We start from the raw sequence: 10,000 nt of genomic DNA, 5'->3' as shown, positions 1-10,000 counted from the left end.
GTGTGTGTGTGTGCGTGTGTGTGTGTGTGTGTGCGTGCGTGTGTGACAAAAACAGATAGAGAAGCAATGGCAATGATGAAAAGCAATGGAATAGAATATAGCGCAACATGATGCCAAGCACAATGTCATGTCGCAGGCTTATATACGATGGTATACAACACAGTGCAATCTAACACACCGCAATGCAGATGTGTTCCCTTTGAGCAAACATGACAAATTGTGATTTGTTGTCATTACAGGGTTCTGCTGTAACACACGCACACGCGCGTGTACGCACACACACACACACACACACACACACACACACACACACACACACACACACACACACACGTTTGTTGTCATCATCGTCATCTATTCCCAATTCCCCCAACCCCGAGTTCTTTCTCATTATCTGTAAAAAGATAAATGACTATATAAATAAATATATAAATAAATAAATAAATACATACATAACTGAATACATAAATAAATAAGAAATACTGGCCCTTTTCAAATCTATTTCGAAACATCTTATCTATATATCTATCTATCCATTTATCTATCTATCTATCTATCTGTTTTTTTGTTTTTTTAATTGATTTATTTATGCACTTATCTTTTCTTTGCATTTATGTTACCCGATCCTACCTGACAGGGCATTTAGGCATAGTTTTAAACCGGACATCATTATTTACTTTGGGTTTGTTGTTTTTTTTAGAATTATTACTGTTATTATTAATATTTCATTTTATTTCTTTTAAGATATATGTTTGTTCACCATGTTCCATATTATTTTAACCACGCCTTTCCCTCGTTGTGGGTCGTTCTTTGCAAGCCTCTGTTGCTTTTATTGCCATTTATAAAATTATTTGTGAACTGATGTCTGTGAGTTTATTTCGTTTGTTTGCTTCATCTCTCTCGCTGCCAGGTTTAGCTTGAATGATCCCTGTTTTGCTCTCGGATTAAAGGGGGGAAGCAAATAAAGGAAGAAATCTTTTATTAATAGATAAACAAGATTTAGTTTGCTTTGGGCCTTTACGTTCAGGCGGCGCTGCGATTGGTCCGTGGTTGTTCATTCCCAAATCAGATCACGCGGACTTGACAGTTGCTCGTCACTTTTCGACCACGCCCCTTCCCAGGGTGAAAATCTGGTATTGGAAAGGAAACGAAACAACGAAGCTCTTGTAACATTGCATTCATTCCTTTCCCCTGAACGTTTTCGTTGATTGTAATACTGAGGATTTAATGAGGAAGGGAATTTGAACATCGGATTAACGATGACAGAACTTTGCACAACGATCTTGATATTTGATGATATTATTATCAGCAAGACTGAATAACGGTATTGGGAAGGTATTGATTCTTTTCAGTTAGGTCGACATTACACCACGGACTTTATATATATATATATATATATATATATATACGTCCGTGCATTACACTGAGTTGTAGGGTGGAGGCTGAAGTATTTATTTATTTATTTATTTGTTAGTTTATTTATTTATTTATTTATTTGTTTGTTTGTTTGTTTATTTGTTTATCTATTCATTTAAAAAGCGAGTATTCAGTGATCAATATTGTCAGTTCCTGCTGATGGAGTTTGTTGTGAGAACTGAGAGTGGAGGGGAGAGAAAAAGGGAAGGGAACGGAATTGCAAACAACCCCCCCCCTTCCCCCCCTCTCTCCCCCCCCCTTACCCCCCACCCCCACCCACCCACCCACCCCCACCAAAAAAAAAAGTAGATAAAAAGAGAAAGAAAGAAAAACAGACAGAAGAAGAAGAAGAAAAAAAAAAGAGAATGACAAAACCAGTCTTTAAAAAAAAAAAAAAAAAATGTGAGGAATGCGCCGTGTCTTTCCTACATGTTTGTTTGTTTGTTTGTCACTTGGCTCGCATGCTTGTGTTTACTCCGTGGGGAGAATTGTGCTGAAAGGGGGCTTGGGGGCGGGGGGGGGGGGGGGGTGGCGTGGTAGGTGTGGGGGGTTGCACGAATGGCGGGAGGGAGGGGGGAAAGAAGAGAGAGAGAGAGAGAGAGAGAGAGAGAGACGGAGACGCAGACAGACAGACAGATAGACAGACAGACAGAGATACCAAGACCGAGACAGAAAGACAAGAGAGAGAGAGAGAGAGAGAGAGAGAGGGAGGGGGAGGGAGAGAGGGAGGGGGAGGGAGAGAGACGGAGAGAGGGGGGGGAGAGAGAAGAAGAGAGAGAGAGAGAAGGAGAAACAGAGAGAGATACAGACTTAGTCACAAAGAGACAGACAGAAGTAGGGAGAAAACACACACACACACACACACACACACACACACACACACACACACACAGAGAGAGAGAGAGAGAGAGAGAGAGAGAGAGAGAGAGAGAGAGAAAACGGAGAGGGACTGAGAGAGAACGGCAGTACAGAGGGAAATGAGGGGAGTGTGAGGGGAGGAGGGGGGGGGGCGGGAGACAGAAGGAGGTGCAGACAGACAGACAGACAGACAGACAGACAGACCGAGTATGGAAAGTGTCAGTTCCAGCTTTGTTGGTTTCTTTGTTCGCTGGCTTCCTGCCGCTGTTCCATGGGGAACCGGGGTCAGGAATCGAGAAGTGGGAGACGAAATGAGAGAAGGAGGAGGTGATGGAGGAGGAGGAGGAGATGGAGGAGGAGGAGGAGATGGAGGAGGAGGAGGAGGTGATGGAGGAGGAGGAGGAGATGGAGGAGGAGGAGGAGGTGATGGAGGAGGAGGAGGAGATGGAGGAGGAGGAGGAGATGGAGGAGGAGGAGGAGGTGATGGAGGAGGAGGAGGAGATGGAGGAGGAGGAGATGGAGGAGGAGATGGAGGAGGAGGAGGAGATGGAGGAGGCGGAGGAGGAGATGGAGGAGGAGGAGGAGGAGATGGAGGAGGAGGAGGAGGAGGAGATGGAGGAGGAGATGGAGGAGGAGGAGGAGATGGAGGAGGAGGAGGAGATGGAGGAGGAGGAGATGGAGGAGGAGGAGATGGAGGAGGAGGAGGAGGAGATGGAGGAGGAGGAGGAGGTGATGGAGGAGGAGGAGGTGATGGAGGAGGAGGAGGAGGAGATGGAGGAGGAGGAGGAGGAGATGGAGGAGGAGGAGGAGGAGGAGGAGGAGGGAAGAATAAGGAGAATAGGGAGGAAGAGGCGGTTTGAGGAAGATGAGAGAAATAGCAGCAGAGGAAGAGGAACAAGAAGATGAAGAGCAAGACAACAACAACAACAACAACAACAACAACAATGGAGTATTGTAAATATGCTATTTCACATAATTTGTTCTGAAAACGAAGACGAGGAGGAGGGGGAGGAGGGGAAGGAGGAGGGGGGTGGAGGAGGAGGGAGAGGAGGAGGAGGGGGAAGAGGAGGAGAAGAGTGAGGAGGGGGCGGGGCAGGAGGAGGAGGGGGATGGAGGAGGAAGGGGAGGAGAAGAGAAAATGGGAACAGAACAAGAACAGCGGAAAACAAGAAGCAAAAAAAAAAAAAGGAAAATAAGGCAGTGTCACATAATATTGTGCTATTCCCTGGGGCTTTCTTCCTTTTTTTCTTTTTCTTTCTTTATTCCTTGGCGATGATGAAGAATGCGCGCGTATTTGTGTGTGTGTGTGTGCGCGCGCGCGCGCGTGTGTGTGTGTGTGTGTGTGTGTGTGTGTGTGTGTGTGTGTGTGTGTGTGTGCGTGTGTGTGTGTGTGTGTGCGTGTGTGTGTGTGTGTGTGCACGTTTCGTGGTGTGCACGCTATGGAGTTTCTCAATCCAGACTGTCACAGTGCCGTGTGACATTGCATTACAGCATGACCTACGGCGTTACCGTGACTGCACTGATGTTACCTGTGGACCTGTAGACAAAGCACTGTTGTTACCTGTGGACCTGTAGACAAAGCACTGTTGTTACCTGTGGACGTGTAGACAAAGCACTGTTGTTACCTGTGGACGTGTAGACAAAGCACTGTTGTTACCTGTGGACCTGTAGACAAAGCACTGTTGTTAACTGTGGACCTGTAGAGAAAGCACTGTTGTTACCTGTGGACCTGTAGAGAAAGCACTGTTGTTAACTGTGGACCTGTAGACAAAGCACTGTTGTTACCTGTGGACCTGTAGACAAAGCACTGTTGTTACCTGTGGACCTGTAGACAAAGCACTGTTGTTACCTGTGGACCTGTAGACAAAGCACTGTTGTTACCTGTGGACCTGTAGAGAAAGCACTGATGTTACCTGTGGACGTGTAGACAAAGCACTGTTGTTACCTGTGGACCTGTAGACAAAGCACTGTTGTTACCTGTGGACCTGTAGACAAAGCACTGTTGTTACCTGTGGACCTGTAGACAAAGCACTGTTGTTACCTGTGGACCTGCCGCTGAGGAATGTCACCTAAGTGTGGCCACGTGTCCCACACAGTGTGCCAAGTCGGGGTCTGGGTCTGTGATCGACACCTTCAAACGTCCATCAGCTACATGCTACAAGTATCAGTATCAGTATCAGTATCAGTGTCAGTAGCTCAAGGAGGCGTCACTGCGTTCGGACAAATCCATATAAGCTACACCACACCACATCTGCCAAGCATATGCCTGACCAGCAGCTTAACCCAATGCGTTTAATCAGGACTTGAGAAAAGAAAAAGAAGTAAATGAATATTAAAAAAGATAATGATAATAATAATAAATAGAAACAAAATAAAAATACAATAATGCTACAAATGTCAGTGCAGGGGCAGTTGGAAGACTTGACGTCTTCTTCGTTCGTGGGCTGCAACTCCCACGTTCACTCGTATGTACACGAGCTATTTCCCTTTTTCTGATGACGTCATCAGTGACGTCACTATGCACGTACGTAATAAGTTTATGGCAGTCAAGGGGTTTTAAGTACATTTTGTTTGTTTTTCTGCATCAATATGGCAGGGGAACTTGCCGAGACTGTAAACTCCCTGGGGGTGAATGGGTTAACACACACACACATGAACGAAACTTCTTCTTCTTCTTCTGCGTTCACTCGTATGTACACGAGTGGGCTTTTTTTCGTGTATGACCGTTTTTACCCCGCCATGTAGGCAGCCATACTCCGTTTTCGGGTGTGTGCATGCTGGATATGTTCTTGTTTCCATAACCCACCGACATGGATTGCAGGATCTTTAACGTGCGGTTTTTTTTTGTTTGTTTGTTTTTTTTGTTTTGTTTTTTAATCTTTTGCTTGTACTCGAATGGGGTTCAGGCTAAAGCAGGTCTGCACATAATTATGTATTTGTATTTGTATTTCTTTTTATCACAGCAGATTTCTCTGTGTGAAATTCGAGCTGTTCTCCCCAGGGAGAGCGCGTCGCTATACTACACGCCGCCCCTTTTTTTTCTTTTTTCTTTTTTTGTATTTTTTCCTGCGTGTAGTTTTATTTGTTTTTCCTATCGAAGTGGATTTTTCTTCAGAATTTTGCCAGGAACAACCCTTTTGTTGCCGTGGGTTCTTTTACGTGCGCTAAGTGCATGCCGCACACGGGTCCTCGGTTTATCGTCTCATCCGAATGACTAGCGCCCAGACCGCCACTCAAGTTCTAGTGGAGGGGTAGAAAATATCCGCGGCTGAGCCATGATTCGAACCAGCGCGCTCAGATTCTCTCGCTTCCTAGGCGGACGCGTTACCTCTAGGCCATCACTCCACCCTTTACCCACCAGGCGCCGTTACAGACATTCGCGAACCCGGGACCCTCAGATTGAAAGTCTTGTCTGTTATCTATCAGTTCACGGGGAATCAGTCACAGGCACAACTATACACAAATCACGTGTACATTCAGCACACTGACCTGTTGACGGATGTGTCGGTACCAACATAGACATTAGAATATTAGTAGTGTCAGATGGGGGTAGGGGTGGGGGGGGGAGGGGGCGAGGGGAGGGGGTGCAGGGTAATGTGTGTGTGTATGTGTTGGTTGCTCATGTACGTTTATGTATACTTGATCGTGCTTTCATATCTGTGAAACTGCATATTTGTTGCATATCTGCTGTGTGTGTGTGTGTGTTGTGTGTGTGTGTGTGTGTGTGTGAACGTGTGTCTGCATGTTTTACATTTATTTGCTTATTTATCATCTTTTTCTTGGTGTGTGTGTGTAGTAGTTGTTGTATTTTTATGTATTTATCTAATTTTATATATATATTAATCTATTGCTTTTTTTTTTTTATTTTTTTTTTATTGTTATTTTTTACTCTTTTTTTTTCAAGGCCTGGCTAAGCGCGTTGGGTTACGCTGCTGGTCAGGCATCTGGTTGGCAGACGTGGTGCAGCGTATATGGATTTGACCGAACGCAGTGACACCTCCTTGAGCAACTGATACTGATACTGATACTCCAAGCACGTGAGGAGCATTTCCGCTCATTACTGACTGACTTGCTTCACAGCTGTTGAGTGACACGTTGTGAAACGATGGACTGTTCAGACACGTGTCTCTAAGGTACACACAGGCGTTCACTGGGAGAGAGAACTGTCCGTCCGTCTGTCTACATGTCTGTCTGTCTGTCCACCCGTCTGTCTACATGTCTGTCTTTCTGTCTGCCCGTCTGTTTGTCCGTCCGTCTGTCTTTCTGTCTGTCTACATGTCTGTCTGTCTGTCCGTCCGTCTGTCTACATGTCTGTCTGTCCGTCTGTCCGTTCGTCTACATGTCTGTCTGTCTGTAGTGTCTGTCCGTCTGTCCGTTCGCATGTCTGCATGTCTGTTTGTCTGTCCGTCCGCCTGTCTACGTGTCTGTCTGTCTGTCTGTCTGTCTGTCTGTCTCTCTCTCTCTCTCTCTCTCTCTCTCTCTCTCTCTAACAGGATAACAGAGAAAGTTGCAAGAAGTGGTGTCTGGAGGAGAGGAGGGGTGGGGGGTGACTGAGGGGGCCGGGAGTAAGGGTAGGGGAGCGGGAAGGTAGGGGAGGAGAGAGGGGGGACGAGGAGGCGGGGGGGGGGGGAGGGTTCGGGGGGGGGGGGCGGGGGGGGGGGGGGGGGGGGGGGCAGGGGAGGGGCCTTGAACAGACACACACACACATTTGACAGGGAACGTGTTTCGTAGTCGAGTACAGATGGATGTAACATCGGTTGTCACGTGTCCCATTGGATGCAGCTTCTTTTTTTTTCTTTTTTTTTTTTTCTTTTTTTTCGACCGACTGCCTGGCCATCTTTCTGACAGGGCTGTTTCGGTGACGTAACCAGCCTGTTTCATGTCCCCTTCTATCAGGGGTGCCCGGGCACGGCAAGTTGTGTTGCCACAACCGTCACGTCCTCAAAGGCTGCCTGCAGCAAAACGAGTAACACCCTGGATTATCCACACCCTCTTTCTTCCTCCTTCCCTTCCCTTCCCAACTTCCTTCCTATGTTCCCACCCTCCCTGTTTTGGGGTTGGTTTTTTTGTGTGTTTTTTTTTTTTTTTTTTTTGTGGATCGATTGGCTTCCCAGCAAGGCCAATAATCCTTCCAGCAGTAGCTCCCAACAGGGTTACTTCCCATGCTTGCCATTCCGGACACGCAAACGTCGCTCGTAAATAAATCATTGCCGATCAATAGGCCAGGACGGTGGGGGAGGGGGGGGGGGGGGGGGGGCGAGAGGAGGGGGCACGGGGGGGGGGGGGGGTGGCAGGGGGGGGGGGAGTGGCTGGGCTCATTGGGCTGTCTGTCTGTCTGTCCGTCTGTCTGTGTCGTTCTGTCTTCGTCTCTTTCTTTTCTTTCTCAGTCTCTCTCTGTTGGCCAATATTCATCACATTTCTGAGTTCCGGCTGAGGTACCCCCCCTCCCCCCCCCCCCCCCCCCCCGCCCCCCCGCAATGACCCCACCCCTCAACGTCCCCCCGCGCCACCTCCCCCCCCCCCCCGTCTCCCCCCCCCTCCCCCTGCAAGCCCACCCTCGCCCCACAGTCCCTTCCCCTGTCTCTCTCTTTCTCCATCTGAAACAAAGTGTGCATGTGCCTGTGCAGAAGCAAGCGACAATGAAAGTTTCCAGTATTGTTTTAATCTCTTGTGTTTCCAGTATTGTGTGTCTACGTGTTTTCCAGTATTGTGTGTCTACGTGTTAACCTCTTGTGTTTCCAGTATTGTGTGTCTACGTGTTAACCTCTTGTGTTTCCAGTATTGTGTGTCTACGTGTTAACCTCTTGTGTTTCCAGTATTGTGTGTCTACGTGTTAACCTCTCGTGTTTCCAGTACTGTGTGTCTACGTGTTAACCTCTTGTGTTTCCAGTATTGTGTGTCTACGTGTTAACCTCTTGTGTTTCCAGTATTGTGTGTCTACGTGTTAACCTCTTATGTTTCCAGTAGTGTGTGTCTACGTGTTAACCTCTTATGTTTCCAGTATTGTGTGTCTACGTGTTTACCTCTTTTGTTTCCAGTATTGTGTGTCTACGTGTTAACCTCTTGTGTTTCCAGTAGTGTGTGTCTACGTGTTAACCTCTTATGTTTCCAGTATTGTGTGTCTACGTGTTAACCTCTTGTCTTTCCAGTATTGTGTGTCTACGTGTTAACCTCTTATGTTTCCAGTAGTGTGTGTCTACGTGTTAACCTCTTGTGTTTCCAGTAGTGTGTGTCTACGTGTTAACCTCTTGTGTTTCCAGTATTGTGGGTCTACGTGTTAACCTCTTGTGTTTCCAGTATTGTGTGTCTACGTGTTAACCTCTTGTGTTTCCAGTATTGTGTGTCTCCGTGTTAATCTCTTGTGTTTCCAGTATTGTGTGTCTACGTGTTTTAATCCCTTGTGTTTCCAGTATTGTGTGTCTACGTGTTAACCTCTTGTGTTTCCAGTATTGTGTGTCTACGTGTTTACCTCTTTTGTTTCCAGTACTGTGTGTCTACGTGTTAACCTCTTGTGTTTCCAGTATTGTGTGTCTACGTGTTAACCTCTTATGTTTCCAGTATTGTGTGTCTACGTGTTAACCTCTTGTGTTTCCAGTACTGTGTGTCTACGTGTTAACCTCTTGTGTTTCCAGTATTGTGTGTCTACGTGTTAACCTCTTGTGTTTCCAGTATTGTGTGTCTACGTGTTAACCTCTTGTATGTCTACGTGTTAACCTATTATATGTCTACGTGTTAACCCCTTGTATGTCTACGTGTTAACCAATGTGTTTCCAGTACTGTGTGTCTACGTGTTAATCTCTTGTTTCCAGTATTGTGTGTGTGCGTGTTAACCCCTTGTATGTCTACGTGTTAACCTAATGTGTTTCCAGTATTGTGTGTGTACGTGTTAATCTCTTGTGTTTCCAGTTTTGTGTTTCTACATGTTAACCTCTTGTGTGCCTGTGGGAGCCGGTAAAGGTGTGTGCACGTGTGGAAGAACTTTTAGCGTGTGTGTGAAGTGTGTTTGCAGCAAGTCGAAGAATGACTGAAGGGTTGATAAAGATCCGTAGTCCTTTGCATTCTGGACGAGGAAAGAAACTGTGGAAGAGAAAAGAGAGAGCTAGAAGAGGAGACAAATAGTTTCCAAAAAATGACTGAAATTTGAAGTTATTTTCCCCACAGATGTGGTAAGTGGATATCTTACTTTCTTGTAAACGTTCTTTTTGCGGGATAACCAAAAGAATGAATAGATATGAGTGTTCCTTCAAACGTTGAAATATATTTTAAAAGAGTTTGTGATAAAAAAAATTTATTGATTGTGTTGGGTCAGTTTTCCGCCTGGGGTAAAGAGAAAGTCAGACACAAAAACCCAACAATATTTGTTTCGCTGTTTTATTATTGGCTTGCTCTTTTTGAAGGATATGGTCCTTTTGGCAGTAACACTGGAGGCGAAAACTGAAGATTATATGATGACATATATTGTGGTGGGTTTGGTGTTCCTTTTTTTTTTTTTTTTTTTTTTTTTTTTTTTTTTAGCAATTTGCTTTTAATATTCAATGGAATTAGTCAATGTCATTGATAAGCATGTTAAAATATATATGATGTCTTGCGAAATTATTTCATGGTGGGGTTTAAAAGATTAAGGATTTCTGACCTCGTAAAATTTCAGAGATAGAAGTCAAATTGCATAACGTAAGGGAGATAGTTTGGTCAAAGTGGACTTTATGGTTGGTGTAATTGGACCTTG

Source organism: Babylonia areolata, chromosome 5, assembly GCF_041734735.1.
Source record: "Babylonia areolata isolate BAREFJ2019XMU chromosome 5, ASM4173473v1, whole genome shotgun sequence".
Taxonomy (NCBI): Eukaryota; Metazoa; Mollusca; class Gastropoda; order Neogastropoda; family Buccinidae; genus Babylonia; species Babylonia areolata.
Note: the sequence above shows the minus strand (reverse complement) of the source record.